At 43.5% G+C, this 25,832-nt stretch overlaps 1 protein-coding gene across 7 annotated transcripts in view; it reads right to left on the reverse strand.

Annotated features, from left to right (window-relative positions):
- Positions 1-25,832, reverse strand: part of fam53c (family with sequence similarity 53 member C) — a 178,494-nt gene that overhangs the window by 134,676 nt on the left and 17,986 nt on the right. The window contains exon 1 of one of the 7 annotated variants that reach the window (XM_072511963.1): positions 4,135-4,291. The exons of the other annotated variants lie outside the window; for them this stretch is intronic. The gene's annotated coding sequence lies outside the window, so the exon portion shown is untranslated. Of the gene's footprint in view, positions 1-4,134; positions 4,292-25,832 lie in introns of those variants that run through there. 7 annotated transcript variants of the gene reach the window in all.

Consider the following 25,832-nt stretch of genomic DNA (forward strand, 5'->3'; position numbering starts at 1 on the left):
GCCGCTCTCCTGGCATCAGTGCCACCTGCCACCCCTCAAACTCTTTCCCCCCCCCCCACCCTCAAATCACTGGCTGACACCTCGCACCCTCCCCACATCCGATCTTCATGCTTGTTCCTCAGAACCCACTGGAACCCAACTGCACAACCCCTTCATGTCCAGGTGCGGTGCCCACACATGCCATCCGCTTCAAACGACCACCATCACCCCTCCCCCAACCCATCAAGCGTGCGGCTCACAATGCCCTCTCTTTTGTCTCCATAGAAGATAGCCCATAATAACTGGAAAAGAACCAAGATGGGAGAGCAGAGTACCAGAGATTAGAGTCCTTGCCCCTATGAGGAACAGGCCCTGGAAATAGCGGAGCTGCCCGAGGAGAGAGCAGTAATTGACCCAGTTGTGCCCCAGAAACCTGTCCACTAATGCCTCCCCAACACAAGTTGGCCACTGCCACTTCACCCAGTTGACCCGTCTCAAGTGAGTTGCTGATGTCAGACAAAAGGATCCTTCCCACTCACTGACCACATGTTCATTGTCTCGCAGGATCTCCGTCTGATGGAACTGGGCAGTCCAGAATGCCCACATCCCATAAATGAATTTTAAAAACGCTATCGCCCCCACCTTCCACGAGGGCAGAGACATACACCTCGGTGGGGGACATTAATGGACAGACTTCTGGGGCACTATCTGATGAACACCACACAGTTGCTGATGCACATCAGGTGGAGGCAGAAACATCCAAGAGAGTCAGAGTCAGCAGTCGGAGGTCTGCTGGATCCCAGGACTCAGCTGAGTCCCAGCCAGATGCCGAGCCTCTGGACAAGGCTTTCCCAGAGCTGATGCAGATGATAGGACTCAGCAGTGAGATTCAGACGGGGATGTCAGCATCTGAGGCATGGCACGTATACACAGGAGAAGCCAAAAATATTTTAGTTTATTAAACAGTCAACAGTAACAAAGATTTGAAAATCAAGTACTTAACATCCCACATATTACACTAACCATTAAACAAAAGAAATGTTACCGTTCCATAAAGGTACCAATACAAAGCTATAACACCGCATTTTCACAAAAAACAAACACACGGTATCACCCCTCGCAAGTTCCTCAACAGAAACGCAGGAGAAGCCTGAGAATATGTTATCATTGTCATAGAATTGATCTGTCCATCAATGTGTGACTTGTTCCACCTATCAGTGCCATTCTCCGTCCAGGAGCCGCAGCTATGCAGACCCTCCCACACAGTCCAATCTCACAGGAACCAAATCTGGCATCTACATAATCCACTGGCACACAAGGTGCAGTTGAACACCCTCGACTTCCAGCGTGTTTAACCCATGGTGACGTGCCAGTTACATGAAGCACTCACCACACCAGCAACAAAAGCATCAACAATCTGTGAAAGCATTTTTTCAACCACATTAGCAGGTGGCCCATGTGAAACAATGTCATGCATCAGGTCCTGCAGCGTCTTCTTGCTTCAAACCAAATTGCCTTCTGGACTCCTATGTCCCATTGGGCCCAATGGTCCAGGGCCCAGGTATCTTAGAAACAATTATCCTCCTTTACCGCTACAGAAATGAAAGAAAACAGCTACAGCAGCCCCCAGCATCGGCAGCGACCAGCACGACAAAGCAGAAAACACAGCCTGCAGCTGTGAAGTGCTCTCTCAACTCACAAGGCCAATTCCTCAATAGCAATAGCCTTCAGCTGTGCAGTTAGAGGCTGCTCAAAGGGAGTAATCTTCAGCATAGAACCAAAAGCAGGATTTTGTCCTGGAAGTATTTGGTAGGACAGACAGGTAGCAGCTGTAGTTGCCCCTGTTATGGGTCTCCACAATAATTAATGATGGCTTGACAGCCTCACAGACAAAAAGCCATTCACCCCCCAACCTGGCCTTCGGCAACCCCCGCCCTCCAACCCTGCCTTGGGCAACCCCCAACCTGGGATACTTTAGGCCCCTGGATAAGCCCATTACCCCCCACCACGCAAGCACCAGAGAGGAGCAGCTCAAGTACACTTGAGCTGCATGCCAAACAGTGAAAATGGCTACTCACCTCCTCAGTTCCCCTCAGCAGCCATTGGGGGGTTTAGCACAGTGGGCTAAACAGCTGGCTTGCAATGCAGAACAAGGCCAGCTGATCGGGTTCAATTCCCATACCGGCCTCCCCGAACAGGCGCCGGAATGTGGCGACTAGGGACTTTTCATACTAACTTCATTGAAGCTTACTTGTGACAATAAGTGATTATATTATTATAGCATTGTGCAGTTTCATGTTTTTAAAAAGGAGTACTAAACGACGCCGACGTGATTCCTCGTTGGGGAGCCGTTTAATTCCCAAGAGGCTGATGCATTGGATTTCAATCACGCTAATGAGATGGAAATGAATGTAAATGAGGGTTAATGATATGTTCGCCATATTCAGGTATGATCTGGAATTCGCAATTGGGAGCGGGCCGGTTAGATAGCAAACTAATCTGCGCCAATCTCAATTTTGGCCTTTCCCACTATTTAACTGGTGCGCCCAGATCATCGGCAGGTGCAACATGCTGGTTAAATCACATCTGGTGTGAAAAGTAGTTTTATTCTGCAGCAGACTGTGCGACAACTAATCTGCTAATACACAAGGGTGACATTAAATGCATAAAATAGCAAATCATTGATCAGGAACAACATCTCACTTTAAAAAAAAACACCAAAATTGAAAGCAAAATAACAGATTAATTTTGATTGATGTTGCCCCGGACTTAGTAAAACAAAACATATAGACGCAAACAAACAATGGTCAGATGTTAATTTTACTAAGACTGGAGGTTCCAAAGAGAGATTAACAAGTCCATAGTCACAAACTCCAAACAGCTTGGCAGGCAAATGAAGCACTAAGCTGTTTGCAGTTCCATTTTCAGCTGTGAAGTTAACTGCAATTTGGACAACAGCCTTTCTCACAGCTACTGCATGAAGAAACGTGTACCCTTTTCATCAACTGCTCTGGAGCAGTGTGGGTGGGCCTTCAGTCAGTCCACTAACTAGTCACTCACCAGTCATCCGACAAAACCATTTTGACTACATCGGGGGAAAAAAAATCCAGATATCATACTGACAGTGACTGCCCTTGATCGAATATGGCATCAAGGAGCTCTGGCAAAACTGGAGTCAATGGGAATCGTGGGGGAACCTCTCCACTGGTTGGAGTCATACCTGGTACAAAGGAAGATGGTTGTGGTGGTTGGAGGTCAAGCATCTCAGCTCCAGGACATGACTGCAGGAGTTTCACTAGTGTCCTAGGTCCAACCATCTTCAGCTGCTTCATCAATGACCTCCCTTCCATCATAAGGTCAGAAGTGGGGATGTTAGCTGATGACTGCACAATGTTCAGTATCATTCAAAACTATCAGATAACGAAGCAGCCCATGTCCAAATGCAGCAATGCCAGGACAGCTTGGGCTGACAAGTGGTAAGTAACATTCATGTCACACGAGTGCCAGGCAATGACCATCTCCAACGAGAGGGTCTAATCATCATCCCTTGACATTCAATGCATTATCATTGCTGAATCCCCCACTATCAATATCCTGGGGGTTACTAGTTGAACTGTTAAATGGAAAGGGTAGTAACCTATAACCCCACACTTGATAAAGCCCAGTTCAATGGAGGCCAGACGGAAATAACTTTGGATTCAGCAATGGCCGTCAACCCACTGATCCTAAAAAGACAAATACTATAAACCATCCCAGTGGCGGGATCTTCTGGGCCTGCTGACATCAGCTGCTTTTTCCGTGGCTCACACCCTCTGCAAGGGGTCGCTACTAGCAGGGCCATACGGTCTTACTGGCGAGAAGGGCTGGAAAGTTTCTTCTCTGTTTCTGCCTCAGGGCCTAAACAAGAGTTGGAGTGACTGCTGCAGATCCACTCCAACCTCCCAGCCATGGCACTCAGAACAAATTAGTAGGGGTTGGAACAAGTGCAATTGACGAGCGCAATTCAAGTTTTCTTATCCCATCCTGTATTGCTCAGCTCAGTGCCTCCAACAGTCGGGACCATTGGGTTACCATGCGGCAAAGCAGTGTTACAAATTGGTCAAGTTTAAAAAAAAAACATTTTGTCTATTTTACAGCAGTTAAGTTGCCACACACCTATTGACCGAAGGGGACCAGGTTAGATGACCCATCATGTAGTTTCTGCTGATAAGACACGGGCTGCTGAGAGCTGTTCAAATGTGGCCTGGGGAAAATGGCCATGCAAAAATAAAGAGCTTCCCATTCTCAGAACATTCTCCGCCAACTGCCTCACCCCATTAACGATCATCCTGTCACTGGATTAAATGGAAATCATGTTTGCAAAGAACAATTCAGATTTTAAACAAATTAATTTGTCCAACCACCACACTATTTAAAAATATCAATAGTATGGATGTTTATTTAACTTCAAGAGAATATAGCCATATTTAGAGTTACAATGGCACAGGAAGAGGGCATTCAGCCCTAAAATCCACATCGAGGAAGGATTCTATGCTGACCTTGAGCAATCGTGAACCAGAGTCCCAACAGGAAACAAACTGATCCACCTCAGAAATTTCAACGACAGAGTAGGGGAGGACACAATTTATGGAAGTGTATGATAGATAAGGAAGGGCTAGGGTGGATCAATATAGAAATTGATGCATATTATATTTTATATTTAATGTTATTAAAAACCCTAGTTTAAAATACAAACAGGCATTGTGTCTCCTAAAGTTGTAATTAAAGAGTTAAAAGGTGAGGGAATGATTATTTCAACCACTTACTTGGTTACAGATAAAGGGCGAATGGAATTGTGTTTTGATTGCTGGAGATTCCCTGGAGTGTAGATAATTTATGAGGGAGAGGTATTTATTCTAGCTAAGCGGGTCATAGAACTTAGTGGGATACTGATGATGTAATTAATGAGAGGCGTCTGTAGTTTTGCAGTCTGCTATAATATTTTAAGTTGAACAGCAGTTTGAGATAGGATTGAGTCTGACAAGACAGAAGTGTAGTGGATCTTCTCTTGAAAATAACTCTCTCCAAAAGTCTCTACACAGCTAAGCAAGTAACCGGTTTGTTAACTTTATTTATAAGTGGCTTTGAACTATATTGGCAAGTTACCAAGTGTTTCCTTTTGTTTAAGAACTGACATTGTAATGCTACTTTCTTTGTTGCTAATGTGGATAATTTTGTGTTTAAATTAGTTTATTTTTTAAACATAAAAGATACCTATTGGTCAGAGTCCTCACTCTTGGGGTAAATATCATTTCCTCACTCATTTCTACAAATTAAAGAAAATTGTTTGGGGTTCTCGACTGATGTGCTAACAAATGTTGGGGTCTGGCCAACAACCTAACAAGGGAAAGAAACTCCTACCAAGTGACAAGGTGCCACATCAAAAGGTTATTGCGCAAAATAAATAATTAATGGTGTAGGAGTAACATATTGGCGTGGAGAGCTAGCTAACAGGAAGCAGAAAGTAGGGATAAATAGGTCTTTTTCAGGTTGGCAAGATGTAATGATGCCACTGGGATCAGTGCTAGGACTTCAACTGGTTATCTACAATTTCTATCAATGCCTTGCGTGAAGGACTGAATGTATAGTTGCTAAAGTTCCTGATGATGCAAAGACAGATAAGCAAGTAAGTTGTGAAGAGGGCATAAGGAGTTTGCAAAAGGACACAGATAGGTTAAATGAGTGGACAAAACTCTGGCAGATGGAATATAAAGTGGGAAATGTGAACTTGTCCATTTTGGCAAGAAGAATAGAAAGGCAGTATATTAGTTAAATGGAGATTGCAGAACTTAAGGGATTTGGGTGCTCTGATACATGAATCACAAAATGTTAGTATGTAGGTACAGTAAATGATTTGGAAGGCAAATGGAATGTTGTACTTTGCAAACAGAATTGAATGTCAAAGTCGGGATGTTTACAACAGTTATACAGGGTGTTGGTGAGACCACATCTAGCGTACTGTGTACAGCTTTGGTCTTCCTTTTTAAGAAAGTATATAAAAGTGCCAGAAGCCATGCAGAGGAGGTCACTACTGATTCCTGGGATGAGGGAAGTTATCTTGAGAAGAAATGGTAGGAAAGGCTGGGCATTGCGTTTAGAAGTTGAGAGATATGCTGAAAGGATAGTTTCCCCTTGGGAGAGATTAAAATCGGGAGTTGAGAAGAGGGTGGGAGAGACACAGTTTAGAAATAAGAGGTCTCCCATTTAAGACGGAGGTGAGAAGAAATGTTTTCTCTCCGAGGGTCGTGGGTCTTTGGATCTCTCTTCTCCAGTGGGGTCAGGGTCAATGAATATCTTCCAAGACAGAGGTAGAAAGATTCTTGACTAATGGGAGTCAAAGGTTATTGGAGGTAGGATGAATGTGGAGTTGAAACCGGGAGGGCAGGAGGCGAAAGAGGCCGGCATTCTGGCCTTTGCGTCCCTAGTAGCCCAGCGAAGGATCTTGCTAATGTGGAAGGAGGCAAAGCCCTCCAGCCTGGAGAAATGATATGGCTGGGTTCATAAAGTTGGAGAGGATTAAGTTTGTCTTGAGAGGGTCTGCGCAGGGGTTCTACAGGCGGTGGCAACCGTTCCTAGACTATCTCGCGGAGCGTTAGAGGAAGGTCGGTCAGCAGCAGCAGCAACCCTGGGTTGGGGGGGGACGGGGGACGTTGTGGGAGGGGGGGGGGGGGAGGGGGGACTGCCTGGGAGGGTGGATGAGCAAGAGATAACATGAAGGGTTGGGGAAACTGGCACGTACGGGTGAGGGCCAGTGTACAAAGCTGTGTAAATATATCATTTTGCCATGTATATATCTTGCTCTGCACGATTTCTCATTTTTTTTTGTTACGGGGGGGGGGGGGGTATTGTTTGTAAGGGAGAAAAATTGTGTTAAAAAAACTTTAATAAATATATATATTTTTTAAAAAATGAATGTGGAGTTGAGACTACAATCAGATCAGCCATGAACTTATTGAATAGCAGAGCAGGCTCGATGGGCCGCATGGCCTACTCCTGCTCAGAATTTGTATGTTCACACAAGTCCTCCACCTGATAAAAAGTCTAGAATACACCCTAGGCGCAAGATCTCAAGGCAACCCCCACAACCCAAACATTGGCATTTGCTGATGACAGTGTTAAAGATAGGAACTGCACAGGTGTCCACATTACCTGTGCCATGACAGATACGGACAACTCCTGGAACGATCACCGCCTCGTCTAACCTAACATCTCCATCAGCCTGGCCCCCAAACAGCAGAGGCAACAAATGCAATGTCACAAGAAAATTAACTGGGAATATGTCAAAAGGATCTCACCGAGGTTGCCCTTCTCAGTCAGCACCTGCCAGCCCCACAACCTCCAGGAGTTAGTGTGCGCATACCGTCAGGACAAGCCTCAAGTCCACCTTAACCTACCGCTGTGAGGAAAACATCGCAGCAGGTTTGACAAAAACAACCAAACGATTTAAAAGCCAGCTAATGTGCAAGCGCAGAGCCTTCACTAACTGGAAACTCCACAACAACTCAAGAGAAACGCAGCGGTACAGTATTAAACCTACAACAAAGAGAAAAATGGTGGGTAGAAAGAGCACTGGAGATCCAACAACTTGTAGACAACAACATGAGTGGTTTCTTCAGTGCTGTCAAGACCATTCTCCAGTCACACTACCATTAGCGATCAACTAATAATATAGACAGATAGCTACGTGGAAATACAAAGGCCTATAAAAGTCACAAATTGTGTCGAAAAGCCAGTCTCCTTGTTGCGGCATCCATGCATTTCCAAGGTTTCAAAAGGACAAACTACAGAAAGTAAAACTAACTTTACAACATAGAACATAACAGCACAGTACAGACCCTTCGGCCCTCGATGTTGTGCCGACCTGTGAAACCACTAAAGCCCATCTACACTATTCCCTTATCGTCCAGATGTCTATCCAATGAACATTTGAATGTCCTTAGTGTTGGCGAGTCCACTACTGTTGCAGGCAGGGCATTCCACGCCCTTACTACTTTCGGAGTAAAGAACCTACCTCTAACATCTGTCCTATATTTATCTCCCCTCAATTTAAAGCTATGACCCCTCGTGCTAGACATCACCATCCAAGGAAAAAGGCTCTCACTGTCCACCCTATCCAATCCTCTGATCATCTTGTATGCCTCAATTAAGTCAGCTCTTAACCTTCTTCTCTCTAACGAAAACAGCCTCAAGTCCCTCAGCCTTTCCTCATAAGGTCTTCCCTCCATACCAGGCAACAATCTGGTAAATCTCCTCTGCACCCTTTCCAATGTTTCCACATCCTTCCTATAATGCGCCGACCAGAATTGCACGCAATACTCCAAATGCGGCCACACCAGAGTTTTGTACAGCTGCAACATGACCTCGTGACTCCTAAACTCAATCCCTCTACCAATAAAAGCTAACACACCGTACGCCTTCTTAACAACCCTCACAATCTGGGTGGCAACCTTCAGGGATCTATGTACATTGACACCGAGATCTCTCTGCTCATCCACACTGCCAAGAATCTTACCATTAGCCCAGTATTCTGTCTTCCTGTTATTCCTTCCAAAATGAATCACCTCACACTTTTCTGCATTAAATTCCATTTGCCACCGCTCAGCCTAGCGCTGCAGCTTATCTATGTCCCTCTGTAACTTGTAACATCCTTCCGCACTGTCCACAACTCCACCGACTTTAGTATCATGAAAAAAAATGAAAATGAAATGAAATGAAAATCGCTCGTCACGAGTAGCCTTCAATGAAGTTACTGTGAAAAGCCCCTAGTCACCACATTCCGGCACCTGTTCGGGGAGGCTGGTACGGGAATTGAACCATGCTGCTGGCCTGCTTTAAAAGCCAGCGATTTAGCCCAGTGTGCTAAACCAGTCATCTGCAAAGTTACTCACCCATCCTTCTACGCCCTCCTCCAGGTCATTTATAAAAATGACAAACAGCAGTGGCCCCAAAACAGATCCTTGTGGTATACCACTAGTAACTGGACTCCAGGCTGAACATTTCCCATCAACCACCACCCTTGGTCTTCTTCCAGCTAGCCAATTTCTGATCCAAACTGCTAAATCACCCTGAATTCCATGCCTCCGTATTTTCTGTAGTAGCCTACCGTGGGGAACCTTATCAAACGCTTTACTGAAATCCATATACACCACATCAACTGCTTTACCCTCATCCACCTGTTTGGTCACCTTCTCGAAGAACTCTATATAAGGTTTGTGAGGCACGACCTACCCTTCACAAAACCGTGTTGACTATCTCTAATCAAATTATTCCTTTCCAGATGATTATACATCCCATCTCCTATAAACCTTTCCAAGATTTTGCCCACAACAGAAGTAAGGCTCACTGGTCTATAGTTACCTGGGTTGTCTCTACTCTCCTTCTTGAACAAGGGGACAACATTTGCTATCCTCCAGTCTTCTGGCACTATTCCTGTAGACAAAGATGACTTAAAGATCAAAGCCAAAGGCTCAGCAATCTACACCCTAGCTTCCCAGAGAATCCTAGGATAAATCCCATCCGGCCCAGGGGGCTTATCTATTTTCACACTTTCCAGAATTGCTAACACCTCCTCCTCATGAACCCCAAGCCCCTCCAGTCCAGCAGCCTGAATCTCAGCATTCTCCTCGACAACATTGTCTTTTTCCTGTATGAATACTGACAAAAAATATTAATTTAGCACCTCTCCTATCTCCTCGGACTCCACGCACAACTTCCCACTACTGTCCTTGACTGGCCCTACACCGTAGTCATTCGTTTATTCCTGACATATCTATAGAAAGCTTTAGGGTTATCCTTGATCCGACCTGCCCAAGACTTCTCATGTCCCCTCCTGCCTCTTCTTAGCTCTCTCCTTAGGTCCTTCCTAGCTAACTTGTAACTCTTGAGCGCCCTAACTGAACCTTCATGTCTCATCTTTACATAAGCCTCCTTTGACAAGTTTTTCGACTGCTTTAGTAAACCACAGTTCCCTTGCTCGACCACTTCCTCCCTGCCTGACAGGTACATACTTATCAAGGACACGCAGTAGCTGTTCCTTGAACAAGCTCCACATTTCCATTGTGCCCATCCCCTGCAGTTTTCCTCTCCAACCGATGCATCCCAAGTCTTGCCTCATCATATCATAATTGCCTTTCCCCCAGATATAACTCTTGCCCTGCGGTATATACCTATCCCTTTCCATCGCTAAAGTAAACGTAATCAAATTGTGGTCACTATCACCAAAGTGCTCACCTACCTCCAAATCTAACACCTGTCCTGGTTCATTACCCAGTACCAAATCCAATATGTCCTCACCTCTCGTTGGCCTATCTACATACCGTGTCAGGAAACCCTCCTGCACACACTGGACCAAAACGGACCCATCTAAAGTAGCTTTGCAGTGACACAGATATGTTGTGAGTGTTATGCTCTATTATCCTACTTGGGCACTTACCAACAAGTATGGATGCAGACAGCCTGTGTTGACTTAACAATGTTTCTACCATAGGACAGATAGTGGTGATGCAATTTATCAAAAAGTAATTTGCAGCCGATAGCGAGAATCTATGGATGAATGTTTGTACATAGAACACACGCACCAGTCAAATATATGGAATTTTGTCCTTCATTGCTAGAGGGATGGAGTTTAAGACTAGGGAGGTTCTGCTGCAATTGTATAAGGTGTTAGTGAGGCCACACCTGGAGTATTGTGTTCAGTTTTGGTCTCATTACTTGAGAAAGGACGTACTGGCACTGGAGGGTGTGCAGAGGAGATTCACTAGGTTAATCCCAGAGCTGAAGGGGTTGGATTACGAGGAGAGGTTGAGTAGACTGGGACTGTACTCGTTGGAATTTAGAAGGATGAGGGGGAATCTTATAGAAACATAAGATTATGAAGGGAATAGATAGGATAGATGCGGGCAGGTTGTTTCCACTGGCGGGTGAAAGCAGAACTAGGGGGCATAGCCTCAAAATAAGGGGAAGTAGATTTAGGACTGAGTTTAGGAGGAACTTCTTCACCCAAAGGGTTGTGAATCTATGGAATTCCTTGCCCAGTGAAGCAGTAGAGGCTCCTTCATTAAATGTTTTTAAGATAAAGATAGATAGTTTTTTGAAGAATAAAGGGATTAAGGGTTATGGTGTTCGGGCCGGAAAGTGGAGCTGAGTCCACAAAAGATCATCCATGATCTCATTGAATGGTGGAGCAGGCTCGAGGGGCCAGATGGCCTACTCCTGCTCCTAGTTCTTATGTTCTTATGTTATGTTCTTGTATAACTCTGCAGGACAAATGCAATACTGAAAGCAACTACAACACTGCTGACTCAAAAAACGATTGACACCTTATTATCTGCAGTATTAGAGTTCAGCCAGGATAACTGGAACAAGTTCAATCAAGAGAAAACAAATTAAAAACATTCTTACAGTAACTGGTAGTAATTCCGATAAATCTAAACTAGTATGGTTCTGAAGGTTGCAATCGTATGCTGTCCATTGACTCCTGATGGGCATGCCCTAAATAAAGAGCTGGCCAGGCTTACTCTCCTTTCATGCAGAACAGTTCCTTTCTGTATTGTCATGTGGGAGTACTTTTAAAAATGGGTGTTTATAAATGGGTATGTACATAAATATCTGTAGTGAGAGTACCTTTAAAAAATGGGTGTTTACTACTGCAGTGATGTCAGAGAGTGGGTGGAGCTGGGCTGTCTGTCAAGCTTTTTACTTTCGTTTTTGAGCAGACGGCAGGGTGTGTTTTAGTTTTGTTTTCAGTGTTGGAGCTGAAGCCAGACCAAACCAAGCAGGTGTACTGCTGTTCTCTCTGCCATCAAAAGATCATCTTTTGGTCATTTGATGAATTCAGAATTGTAAATGTTTTCAGTAGTGACTTTAACCTGATGTGCTTCTGATAAAGGTTTTGTTTTTAAGTCGTATGGATGTTAAAAAGGAAAGCTTAAAGGTTTACATAGTGTTGTAGTTTTTGGGGGTTGTGTTTGAATTAATGGTTAAGATGTTCACTGTATGTTTTAAAAAGGTTAACTGGAGTTCATAGAATAAACATTGTTTTGCTTTAAAAAATACTTTTCCATTTCTGCTGTACCACACCTGTAGAATGGGCCATGTGCTCCCCATACCACAACCTACTAAAAGTTGTGAGTCAGGTGAACTCCATAATACTTTGGTGTTCTCTAAACCCTGGCCCATAACAAATTGGGGGCTCGTCTGGGATAAAAGTCTATATATTGGAGTGACTTAGTGAACTTAAAGACAATGAGAGGTGAGCATATGGTGGGTGCTTTTCAGGTGTGGTATTTTAGTTTAAGTAGAGTGTGTGGTGGACAATGGCTCTTTCAGAGGCTCTGAAGTTTTTGGGGGTGGAGACGACCACACGCAGTACCTTATGGACAGAGACTAAAAGCAGACCGTTAGATTTGGCAAAGACATTGCAGTTAACATTACCTGACAAAATGCAAAAAGATGAGGTCATTATGGTGGTGGCTAAGCATTTAAAGTTGCCCGAGATACAGTTTGACTCCTTGGAAATAGCAAAAATTCAGTTGCAAATTAAACAAATGGAACATGAGAAAGAATTAAAGCAGCTGGAATACGAAGGAGAGAGGAAAAAGAAAGAGAAAGAGAGAGCGAGGAAAAAGAGTAAGAGAAAGAGAGAGGAAAGAGAGGAGAAAGGAAAACAGGAAAAATAGCCCAAGCAGAACAAAAAGAAAGAGAAAGGGAGATACAGATCAGGGAAAAAGATAAAGAGAGAGTTTGAACTTCAGAAAATGGCCATGAAACATGAGTCAGTTAAAATTGGCAGACGTAAAGGGAAATGTACAGTTGGATGACAGTGATGAGGATAGTGAGAAAGAGCGTCATGGTCGAAGGCTTGGTGGGGATCTATTTAAATATGTCCAAGCATTGCCAGGTTTGACGAGAAGGAGGTAGAAGCCTTTTTCATTTCATTTGAGAAGGTAGCTAAACAAATGAAATGGCCACAGGACATGTGGGTATTACTGATTCAAACAAAGCTGAGAGGTAGGGCGACTGAAGTGTTTGCATCACTACCGGAGGAGGTATCTGGATCGTATATGGAAGTGAACAAATCCATCTTAGGTGCATATGAATTAGTGCCTGAAGCCGACAGACGAAGGTTTAGAAATTCAAGGAAAGGATTTGGTCAAACATACATGGAGTTTGAAAGGATCAAACAGAGTAATTTTGATAGGTGGATAAGGGCTTTGAAAGTAGACCAAACATATGAAGCTTTCAGAGAAATTATACTTTTGGAGGAGTTTAAAAATTCAATTCCTGATGTAGTGAGAACTCATGTGGAAGAGCAGAGGGTTAAAACTGTGAGATTAGCAGCAGAAATGGCAGATGATTATGAATTAGTTCATAAATCAAAGCTTGGTTTCCGACATCAGTTTCAGCCTGTGAGGGATAGAAACTGGGGACATGAGAAATACTCGTGCGAAAGGTAAAGGTGATCTGATGGGAGATAAAAAGGAGACTGTACCTCAGACTAAAAAATAAATCCAGGAGGGTGGAAGAGACATGAAAAATTTCAAATGTTTTCACTGTAATAAACTAGGCCATGTAAAGTCAGTGTTGTTGGTTGATGAAAAGCACTGGGAAGGCTGATGTGGTAAAACAGGTTAAGACAGTGGGGTTTGTTATAGTGGTAAAGGAAAGCCCAAGTGAAGCAAAGGAGGTGCAAAAGATTGTACAGCCTGATCAAGAGGTGATTGATAAGGTGCCAGATCTCTTTAAAGAATTTACTTGTGTGGGTAAAGTTTACTCATTTGTATCAGGAGGAGCAGGTAAAGTCACAATTTTAAGAGATACGGGAGCTAGTCAATCTTTAATGTTAGGAGGTGAGGAGTTATGTAGTTTGGGAAGAATGTTGCCAGAAAAGGTGGTAATATGTGGAAATCAGGGGGAGAGGAGTTGTGTTCAATTATATACGGTAATGTTGGGAAGTCCAGTGAAGAGTGGTGAAGTGGTAGTAGGAGTAATAAACTATCTTGTCCAGGAATACAGTTTATCTTGGGTAATGATATAGCTGGATCGCAGGTGGGAGTGATGCCTACTGTGGTTAATAAGCCAGTGCCAAATCAGACAACTGAAGTGTTGAAGGACGAATATCCTGGGATTTTTCCGGATTGTGTAGTAACAAGGTCGCAAAGTCACAGGTTAAGACAAGAGGAGAAATCAAAGAGTGAAGATGAAGTTGAAGTGCAATTATCAGAAATGATTTTTGACCAGATTGGTTGAAAAAGAACAAGAACAGGTGGAGGATGAGGCGGATATTTTTAGTTCAGGAAAATTGGCGTTGTTACAACAAAAAGATATAGAAATAAAACGGATGTATCAGAAAGCGTACACGGAAGAGGAATTTGAGTGTATACCAGTGTTATTACCGTAAAAGTGATGTCTTGATGAGAAAATGGAGACTGGTACATATGCAGGCAGATGAAAAGTGGGCAGAAGTTCATCAAGTTGCATTGCCGGTAGGGTATAGAAAGGAGGTGTTGCGAGTTGCACATGCGGTACCAGTGGGAGGTCATTTGGGAATAAGGAAAACTCAAGCAAAAATACAAAAACATTTCTTTGGCCTGGACTACATAAAGATGTCGTTAAATTTTGTCAATCATGTCACACATGTCAAGTGATAGGGAAACCTCATGCAATGATAAAACCAGCGCCCTTAATACCCATTCCAGCATTTGAGGAACCTTTTACAAGGGTCCTAATAGATTGCGTAGGACCGCTTCCTAAAACAAAAAGTGGGAATCAATATCTTTTGACGATAATGGATGTGTCTACTCAGTTTCCAGAGGCCATTCCAGTACGTAATATCACAGCTAAAAAGATTGTGGAGGAGTTACTTAAATTCTTTACCAGATATGGACTACCCACAGAAATACAATTGGATCAAAGGATCAAATTTTACCTCAAGGTATTCAAAGAAGTTATGGATTGCTTAGGAGTAAAACAATTTAAATCAACTGCGTACCATCCAGAATCGCAGGGAGCATTAGAAAGGTGGGATCAGACATTAAAGATAATGTTGAGGGCTTATTGTCATGATTCGCCAGATGATTGGGATAAAGGAATTCCATTCGTACTGTTTGCAATTAGGGATGCACTTAATGAGTCAACCAAATTTAGTCCTTTTGAACTAATGTTTGGTCATGAGGTAAGAGGACCACTTAAATTAAGGAAAGATTGGTGAGTGAGAAATCGGAAATTACATTATTGGATTACGTGTCACATTTCAGGGAACAATTAAGTAGAGCAGGTGAATTGGCTAGACAACATTTAAAAGTTGCACAAAATGTGACGAAATGGGTAGCGGACAAGAAATCCAAAGTTTGTAGTTTTGCCAGTGGAGATAAAGTTTTAGTGTTGTTACCAGTGGTAGGTGAACCTTTAAAAGCTAGGTTTTGTGGACCGTATCAGATTGAAAGGAAATTGAGGTGAATTATGTGGTAAAAACACCAGATAGAAGGAAGACCACCGAGTGTGTCATGTGAATATGTTTAAAAGGTACTTTGAAAGGAAAGGAGAGAAAAAGGAGGTTTTAATGATTCTAACTCAAAGTGACGAACCAAATCCAGATGACTGTGAATTTGACATACCTCAAATTAAATTGGAAAACGAGGATGTTCTTAAAAATTGGGATAAATTGTTGAGTTACCTTCCAGAAGAAAGAATTATTGATATCACATGGGCATATTTGTGGAGATAAATTGGGAAGTACTAAAATGGCTTTCCATGATGTAGATGTGGGAAATGCTGTTCCAATCAAACAATATCCATAGACTTAACCCGTTAAAATTGGAACAGGTTAACAAAGAGATTGAGAGTATGCTTAATAATGACATAATTGAAGTGGGTTGCAGCCAATGGAACTCACCCAGTGATGAGCTCCATCACTATTCCAGTCAGTACCCAACGGTTGTGTGCGGACTATAGAAAGGTTAATGCAGTAACAAGAACGGACTCTTATCCTATCCCACGTTTGGAGGATTGCATTGAGAAAGTGGGACAATCAGCTTTTATTTCCAAATTGGATTTACTTAAAGGTTACTGGCAGGTACCTTTATCCGAAAGGGCGAAGGAGATTTCAGCTTTTGTGACTCCAGATGGTATATACCAATTCGAAGTTATGCCATTTGGCATGAAAAACGCCCGAGCCACATTTCAACTGTTAACTAACAAAGTCGTTTCAGGATTACCCAATTGCGCGGTATACATCGACGATCTGGTAATTTTCAGCCAGACATGGAAAGAACATTTAAAACATCTGATGGAGTTATTTGATCGACTTCAGGAGGCGGGTTTGATGATAAACCTAGCCAAAAGTGAATTTGGAAAAGCCCAAGTCACTTTCCTTGGCTATACAATTGGACAGGGTCGAATGGTAGCACGGGATGTGAAACCAACAGTTATTGAAGAGTTTCCGATACCCTCGACACGACGGGAAATAATGCGAGTTCTTGGCATGAGTGGATTTGATCGAACATTTGTGCAAAAGTTTTGTAGCGTGGTTGCTCCACTGATGGACTTGAAGAAACGTCGAAAAGTTCAGTGGACAGCGGACTTTCAACAGGCATTTGACTGCCTGAAAGCTGCGATAACCAATGCTCCTGTGTTGGAGAATTACAAGGGACTCTGTGATCAGATGGAACTAAAGTATCTGACTTTAAAGAGAAATGTCGAGGCTTGGAGAAATGGATGGATCGTGCGGAGACCTTCTTGTTCAAGAAGACTGTCAATCGAGAAGGATTTCAGTTGGAGGAAGAAAAAAGAAAAAATGGACTATTATCATACCTGTTTGCGTGATTTTTTTTTTTTTTAAACAAAAAGTATATTTACTGTGTGCATTTCTTAAAGAATGGTGAAAAGGTGAAAAATGAAACCATCTTGAAGTTGATGGTTTATTTTATTTTCTTGGGGGAAGGTGTCATGTGGGAGCACCTTTAAGAAATGGAAGTTTATAAATGGGTATGTATATAAATATCTGTAGTGAGAGTACCTTTAAGAAATGGGTGTTTACTACTGCAGTGATGTCAGAGAGTGGGTGAAGCTGGGCTGTCTGTCAAGCTTTTTACTTTCGTTTTGAGCAGACTGCAGGGTGTGTTTTATTTTCATTTTCAGTGTTGGAGCTGAAGCCAGACAAAGCAGGTGTACTGCTGTTCTCTCTGCCATCAAAAGACTATCTCTTGATCATTTGGTGAATTCAGAATTATAAATTTTTTCAGTAGTGACTTTAACCTGATGTGCTTCTGATAAAGATTTGTTTTTAAGTTTTATGGATGTTAAAAAGGAAAGCTTAAAGGTTTAAAAAGTGTGGTCGTCTTTGGGGTTGTATTTGAATTAATGGTTGCCAAGATGTTCACTGTATGTTTTAAAAAGGTTAACTGGAGTTCATAGAATAAACATTGTTTTGCTTTAAAAAAATACTTTTCCAGTTCTGCACCTGCAGAGTGGCCATGTGCTCCTCATACCACAATCTAGTAAAAGTTGTGGGTCAGGTGAACTCCATAATACACTTTGGGGTTCTCTAACCCCTGGCCCATAACAGTATTTTTTAAAAATTCTTCCATAAGGTATGGACATCGCTGGCTGGGCCAGCATTTGTTGCCCTTCCTAAGTGCCCTTCAAAAAGATAGTGGTGAGCTTTCTTGAACCACTGCTGGCCATGTGGTTTAGGTACACCCACAGTGCTCATAGGGAGTTCTGGGATTTTGACTCTGCGACAGTGAAGGAAACGTGATATGATTCCAGGTCAGTATAATGGGTTTGAGACCTTGCAGGTGGTGGTGGTGTTCCCATGTGTCTGCTGCCCTTGTCTTTCCAGGTGATAGAAGTCATGGGTTTGACAGGAGCTGTCGAAGCAGTCTTGGTGAGTTGCGGCAGTGTACCTTGTAGCAACTGGTGCCACTGCACATTGGTGATAGAGAAAGTAAATGTTTAAGGTGATTGGTGGGGTGTCAATTGAGCAGGCTGCTTTGCTCCAGATAGGGTCAAGCTTCTTAATTGTTGGAGTGGCACCCATCCAGACAAGTGGGAGAGTATTCCATAATATGCTGAACTTGTGTCCAATAGATGCTGAAACAAAAACAGAAAATGCTGGACAATCTCAGCAGGTTGTGGAACAAAATGTAGCTGGTCTGATTAGTAGGTTCGCGGATAAACAAATGTTGGAGGAGTGGCACATAGTGTTGAGGATTGTTAGGGGATACAGCAGGACATAGATAGGTTGGAGACAGGAAGAGAAATGGCAAATGGAGTTTAATCTGGACCAATGTGAGGTAATGCATTTTGATAGGTCTAAATAGAGGGGAAATATACCGTAAATGGCAAACTTCATAGGAATGTAGAGATTTGGGCATGCAGGTCCACAGATCTTTGAAAGTGGCAACACAAGTGGACAAGGTAGTCAAGACAGCATACGGGATGCCTGCCTTCATTGGACAGGGCATCAAGTATAAAATCTGGTATGTCATGCTACAGTTGTACAGAACCTTGGTATGACCGCACTTGGAATATGGAGCACAATTCTGGATGTCACACTACCAGAAGGATGTGGAGGCTTTGGAGAGGGTACAGAGGAGGTTTACCAGGATTTTGCCTGGTGTGGAGGGTGTTAGCTATGCAGAGAGGCTAAATAGACTTGACTGTTTTCATTAGAACGACAGAGGTTGAGGGGTAACCTGATAAGAGGTCTACAAGATTATGAGGGGCATGGATAGGGTGGATGGGCAGGCACTCTTTCCCAGGAGGAGGGGTCAGTCACCAGGGGGCATGGTTTACGATCCATGGGGTAAAGTTTAGAGAAAATATGCAAGGCAGCTTTTTAAGCAGAGGGTGATGAGCGCCTGGAACGCGTTGCCAGGGAAGGTGGTGTAAGCCGGTGATTGTGGAAGCAGATACATTAACGGCGTTCAAAAGTCATCTCGACAAGTACATGGATAGGATGAGTATAGAGGGATGAGTATAGATGCCGGCGTTGGAATGGGGTGGGTACAGTAAGAAGTCTTACAACACCACGTTAAAGTCAAACAGGTTTGTTTGGAATCACTAGCTTCCAAAGCACAGCTCTAGAGGGTACGGCACTAGGAAGTGCTTAGGGTTTTGGCCAAGGGTGGTATCATGACTGGTACAGGCTTGGAGGGCTGAAGGGCCTGTTCCTGTGCTGGATTGTTCTTTGTTTTACACCACCTGTGGAGAGAAAAGGGAGCTAACGTTTAAAGTCTGGATGACTCTTTGTCAATACGAGAGTGAACAGGAAATAGGGTCAGATGTATACTATAGTGGGGGAGGGGGGGGCACAGAGCAGATAGGGGGCCAGCAATAGGTGGAGATAGGCAGAGATGTCAAGGATGGAAGACAAAAGGAATATAAATGGGGGATTAAGGCTGAGAAGGGAACTGATAGTGGCATATAAAGAGATTAGAATGTGTGAATGGTTGAACCGTGTTTTAAGGGGCAACTAGGAATATTTGGTCCAAGTGGAGTTGGGGAGGGGGGGAAAACAATGGTGAGGGGAAAACAGATTAATGGAAGAATTGAAAAAAGAAATAAATTATTAGAAATGTTACAGCCTTCCGGACTTAACATCAATTTCAACAACTTCAGACTGTGAACTCTCTTCACCCCATTTTTATTCCTATCAATTTATTTTTAATTTTAATTTCTTCCATTGATCTCACCATTGTCCGTCCCCCCCCTCCCCCCGGGCCAACTATTCCCCCTTAACACTGCTCATCTCTGTTCTACCATTCACACATTCTAATCTTTTTATGTGCCACTGCCAGCACCCTTCTTAGCCTTAATCACCTACATTTACATTCCCTGTTTTCAGTCCTTGACATCTTTGCCCATCTCGACCTATCGTTGGCCCCCTATCCAACTCCACCGCTCCACGCCCGCCCACTACAGTATACATCTGACTCCATTTCCAGTTTTCTCTAGCTTTGACAAAGAGTCATCCAGACTCGAAACATTAGCTGCTTTTTCTCTCCACAGATGCTGTCAGACCAGTGAGATTGTCCAGTACTTTCATTTCTTTTTTCCAGATTCCAGCATCCACAATAATTTGCTTTATCCAATAGATGGACAGGGTTTGCGGAGCCAGAAGGTGAGTTACTTGATTCCTAGCCACGACCTGCTCTTGTAGCCATAGTATTTATATGGCTAGTTCCAGCTCAAGTTTCTGGTTAATTGCAACCTTCAGGATAATGAAATGAAATGAAAATCGCTTATTGTCACAAGTAGGCTTCAAATGAAGTTACTGTGAAAAGCCCCTAGTCACCGCATTCCGGCGCCTGTTCGGGGAGGTTGGTACGGGAATTGAACTGTGCTGCTGGCCTGCCTTAGTCTGCTGTCAAAGCCAGCGATTTAGCCCTGTGCTAAACCAGCCTCAGGGTATTGATAAACCAGGATATTGATACGGAGATTCAGCGATGGTAATGAAATTCAATGTCAACGGAGAGATGGTTCAATCCTCTCTTGAAGGTGGTCGTTCCCTGGCACTTGGGTAGGATGGACATTACTTGCTACTTATCGGGCCTGGGCTGAATTGCTACATATAAACATGCTTCAGGAGCTAAGGAGTTGCAAACAGTACTGAATATTGTGCAATTCGTGAACATCCACAATTCTGCCTTATGGTGGAGTGAAGGTCATTCATTCATCAAGCAATTGGAGATGGTTGGGCCTAGAACACTACCTTGAAGAACTCCTGCAGCAATGTCCTGCGACCAAGATTGACCTCCCAAGAATCATAATAATCTTTATTAGTGTCACAAGTAGGTTTACATTAACAATGCAATGAAGTTACTGTGAAAATCCCCTAGTTGCCACACTCTGGCGCCTGTTTGGGTACAGAGCGAGAATTCAGAATGCCCAATTCACCAAACAAGCAAGCCTTTCGGGACTTATGGGAGGAAACCAGAGCACCTGGAGTAAATGCCCACAGAATGTGCATGGGGAGAATGTGCAGACTCCACAGAGTGACCCAAGCAGGGAATCAAACCGGGGTACGTGGTGCTGTGAAGCAACAGTACTAACCACTGTGCTACCGTGCTGCCCATAACCATCTTTTTTTCTTCCAAGTACAATTTCCACCAGTTAGCCCATGAATTAATTTTTAAAAAGGGGAAGTGGGTGTTGCTTGCTCGACCAGCATCTTGGGCAGCACGGTGGGTGGTTAGCACAGTTGCTTCACAGCTCCAGGGTCCCAGGTTCGATTAACGGCTTGGGTCACTGTCTGTGCGGTGTCGGCACGTTCTCCCCATGTCTGCGTGGGTTTCCTGTGGGTGCTCCGGTTTCCTCCCACAGTCCAAAGATGTGCAGGTTAGGTGGATTGGCCATGATAATTGCCCTTAAGTGTCCAAAAAGGTTGGGTGGGGTTACTGGGTTATGGGGATAGGGTAGATGGCGTGGGCATAAGTAGGGTGCTCTTTCCAAGGGCCGGTGTTTTTGCACTGTAAATTCTATGATTCTATTGCCTATTCACAATTTTTCATGAAGGGCATTCCTGATTCCCATTGACTTGTTTTGCTCGGGCTCCTTGGTGTCACACTCCACAAATATCAAGCACCTTCGCTCTCACCTCCCCTCTGGAATTCAGCCCTTTTTTAATTTTTAAAAAAAAATTTAGAATGCCCAATTAATTTTTTTCAATTAAGGGGCAATTTAGCGTGGCCAATCCACCTACTCTGCACATCATAGAATTTACAGTGCAGAAGGAGGCCATTCGGCCCATCGAGTCTGTACCAGCTCTTGGAAAGAGCACCCTACCCAAGGTCAACACCTCCACCCTATCCCAGTAACCCCACCCAACACTAAGGGCAATTTTGGACACAAAGGGCAATTTATCATGGCCAATCCACCTAACCTGCACATCTTTGGACTGTGGGAGGAAACCGGAGCACCCGGAGGAAACCCACGCACACACGGGGAGGTTGAGCAGACTCCGCACAGACCGTGACCCAAGCCGGAATCGAACCTGGGACCCTGGAGCGGTGAAGCAATTGTGCTATCCACAATGCTACAGTGCTGCCCCATCTTTGGTTTGTGGGGGTGAAACTCACGCAAACACGGGGAGAATGTGCAAACTCCACACGGTCAGTGACCAAGAGCTGGGATCGAACCTGGGACCTTGGTGCCATGAGATAGCAGTGCTACCCACTGCGCCTCCGAGCTGCCATCGAGTTCAGCCCTTTTGCCAAGGTCTGGACCAAAGCTGTAATGAGGTCAGGAGTTGAATGGTCCCGGCAGGACCCAAACTGAGCGTCAGTGACCAGGCTATGGGTGACTAATTGCCGCTTGGTAGCATGGTCGACAATCCCTTCCATCATTTTGCTGATGATCGGGAGTAGACGAAAAAGGGCAACAATCATTTGGGTTGGATTGTCCTTTGTGGACTGGACTTACCTTTGCAATTTTCCACATTGCTAGGTAGATGCCAGTGTTATAGCTGTACTAGAAAGCTTGTCAAGGGAGCAAGGCTAATTCAGGGGCACAGGTCTCCACCGGAATATTATCAGGGCCAGTGCCTTCAGATGTTTCTTGATATCATGTGGAGTGAATCGAACTGGCTGAAGACTGACATCTGTGATGCAGGGGACCTCAGGGAGATGGACCATCCACCCAGCACATCTGGTTGAAGATGGTTGCTTTGGTGCTTGCAGGCTCCTTCATGAAGGATGAGAATATCTGTGGAGTCTCCTCCCCGGTTAGTTATTCAATTGTCCATTACCATACACAACCAGAGGACTGCAGAGCTTTCACCTGTTTTATTGGTTGTGGGACCACTTAGCTCTGCCTATCACATGCTGCTTGCACTGTTTGGCATGCAAGTAGACCTGTATTGTAGCTTCACCAGGCTGATATTTCATTTTTAGGTATGCCTGGTGTTCCTCCTGGCATGCTCTCCTGCACTCTTCACTGAACCAGATTGATGGTAATGATAGAATGAGGGATATGCCGGGTCATGAAGTTAAATAAAAGTCTGTTGTTGATGTCCCACAACACTCATGGATTCCCAATTGAGTTGCTAGATCTGTCGCAATCGATCCTCTTTAGCACAGTGGGAGTGCAACATATGACAGAGAGGACCTTCAACATGAAAACAGGACTTTTGATCCACAAGGAGCATGTGGTCACTCTCACTAATAGTTTCATGGTCTGATGCATCTGCAACTGTAGATTGATGAGGAAAAACTCAAAATAGGTTTTTCCCTCACCAGTCTGTCCTTTAGGACTCGTTAGTGCAGTCACTAGTGGTGCTACCGAGCCCCTCTTGGTGATGGGAGATTGAAGACCCCACCCAGAGTACATTCTGTGCTCGTCACCCTCATTTCCCCCAAGTGGTGTTCAATATGGAGGAGGATGGATTCATCAGCTGAAGTGGCAAGTGTTGGTGGAGCTGGGGTGGTAATCACCTACCACCTATAGTAGGTGGTAATCAAGGAAGTTTCCTTGCCAGTGTTTGACCTGATGTCATGTATATAGCAGTGCAGCTATTTGAGGATGTCTGTCGTGCTCAGCATTTTGATACGTCTTTCTTCTCGTGGGGCAGGGAAGAATGAAAGAAAGATATGAATTTCAATGCTAATCCTTGATTTAAAGTAATGTAAAAATATCCTCACCCAACCACAAGTCCAAAAATACCTAAATTCTGCAATTTGCAAAAACAATGCTTCAGAATGCTGTACACCATCAGTCTCAGGTGGAGCAATGGTGGGGTGGTTGGGGAAAAGTCTTGTGTTACAACAGACTCTCAGACCCGAAATAAACAAAGGAAAACCAAGACAGGCTGTTCCTACCCCAAGAGCCATTCTGATGTTCCTGCTCGATGCTGCAAGAATGCAGGCATTGACACAGCTCAAATAAAAAGGAAGAGATCGCTATAGGAAAATGTCTGCAATTTGCAAAGTAGTGTTTCAAAATCATGCTTGCTGTCAGGAACTTCCTTCAAGTCTCAATCAATAAATGAAATGACCGACATAATCAAAAGCCTAGTAACCAGATTCAAGTTAACCACACACTGCTGGAATCTGTGACTGTGCCTGAGCACAAGTTAACACATTCAGAATTTGCCTAAGACTATAGTATAAATATAACACCAAGTAATGGAATAAAACAGCTGGAGATCAGTCTGAACAGGCTGCAGAAAATGTGTTCAGCAGGCATTTAGAAACTTTTTCCCCCCCACAAAGATATTAAAAGCCCTGCTACTTTCACCCAAGTTGCCATTTAACCTTAAGTTTGAAATTGCAGACCTCACTAGTGACCGTTTTACTGAATGGACTGCGGCCAAATGCACAGAGTAAACTTTCTCAGACTGCTAAAAAACAAAGGATTCCCAGTAGAGGTAATGGAGATTGTTTTACACATGAAAAATGCAACCTTTTCCCCAGTGCAGCACTACTCTTCAAAAATGGTTTACTGTCTGTAAAAAGTCTTGTTTTCTTTCTTTTTTTAAATTATCCAATTTCCCATGCTGAATCTAATTTTTAGTTTCTAACCTGGCTGATCCTCTTCAATCCAATGCTCAGTTCTTCATGCGGAGAAATGGTTTGAACATGGCCAATTTTGTTGCAGGTCTCTCTTCTGGACTGCCAAATAGTTCAGGGAACACTCTTGTCACCACAAAAAACAACCGCTCCAAAAGATTAAGACTAAACAACTGAGCAAAGTGATGGCCACTGAAAACTTGAGTACATTATATAAACTGGAGCCTAGATGTCTTTTACTTTGGCCTGGTTACTCATGGAGTCAATTAATGCATTTAAAAAATCCTCAATGGACTAATATGACCAGTTGCACTTAAATTCTCAGCAAGTTTCTCAGCTTTGTAAATTGGCAATGAAGACCAAACTGAAAGGAACTAACTATAAGTGCCAATAGCAATTTGTAATGAGTGAGCTCATGTGTCGTGTTAGCAACAAAGTTTTCCACCCAACCCCACAAAGAAACAATCCAACTGTAATAAAACTTTGGTCATATTGTGTTTTATTCCCATCCACAACTCATCTCTCACATGGCACAACCGAGGCACACGCGCACACACACACACAACTTACTCGGAAAGTCTTTAGGGTTAATGTGCGAGAAACAGAAATATCACTTCAGTCTGGGGGAGGGGGAAGGGGGGGGGGGGGAGAATTGTTTTGAGCTAGAGTTAAAACATTGCTTGGAAAGAATACCTACAGCTACATTCTACATCCAACTCAATGCTATACTTTAAGTAATCAACTGCAATAATGGAATTCAAAGAGTAAAATTTTCCTCTCCCTGATACAGAAATCCCTCAATTGAACAAAAAACGCCTGACCAGGCCTCTATTCCAGATAAAGGATTGCAGAAGGGTGATGAGAGGAATAAAGACAAATTTAATAATCCCGCCTAGAGAAGTCCAACTCGGATGCAAAGTTCCTCTCAACAGCAACTCATGCCTCAGTAGAAGACATGTAATAAGATAGACAAGTATAGAATAACACAAGAGTGGTATGGAATAGGAAATTAATTAAACTGAAAGGTAGCTTTTTCAGATCTGACTGCTCTCAAACCCACACTTTCTATTAATAACAAGTATACATGGTACAATATTCAGTTAAAATACTGACATCAATGTCATATTAGCATAATTCCAAGGTAATGATAACAAACAACAATAACCCTCATACTTTCAAAAACTCAAAACAAGTGATTGGGCAGCTATTCCCAACGCACAACTTGTCACTGGACGTTTAGTAACCAATCTGAAATCAGTGAAAAAAAATCTCAGTTCAGCTGACTGCTTGGCATTCGGGTCTTGAGCA

The sequence above is a fragment of the Scyliorhinus torazame genome, chromosome 7 (assembly GCF_047496885.1).
Source record: "Scyliorhinus torazame isolate Kashiwa2021f chromosome 7, sScyTor2.1, whole genome shotgun sequence".
Lineage (NCBI taxonomy): Eukaryota > Metazoa > Chordata > Chondrichthyes > Carcharhiniformes > Scyliorhinidae > Scyliorhinus > Scyliorhinus torazame.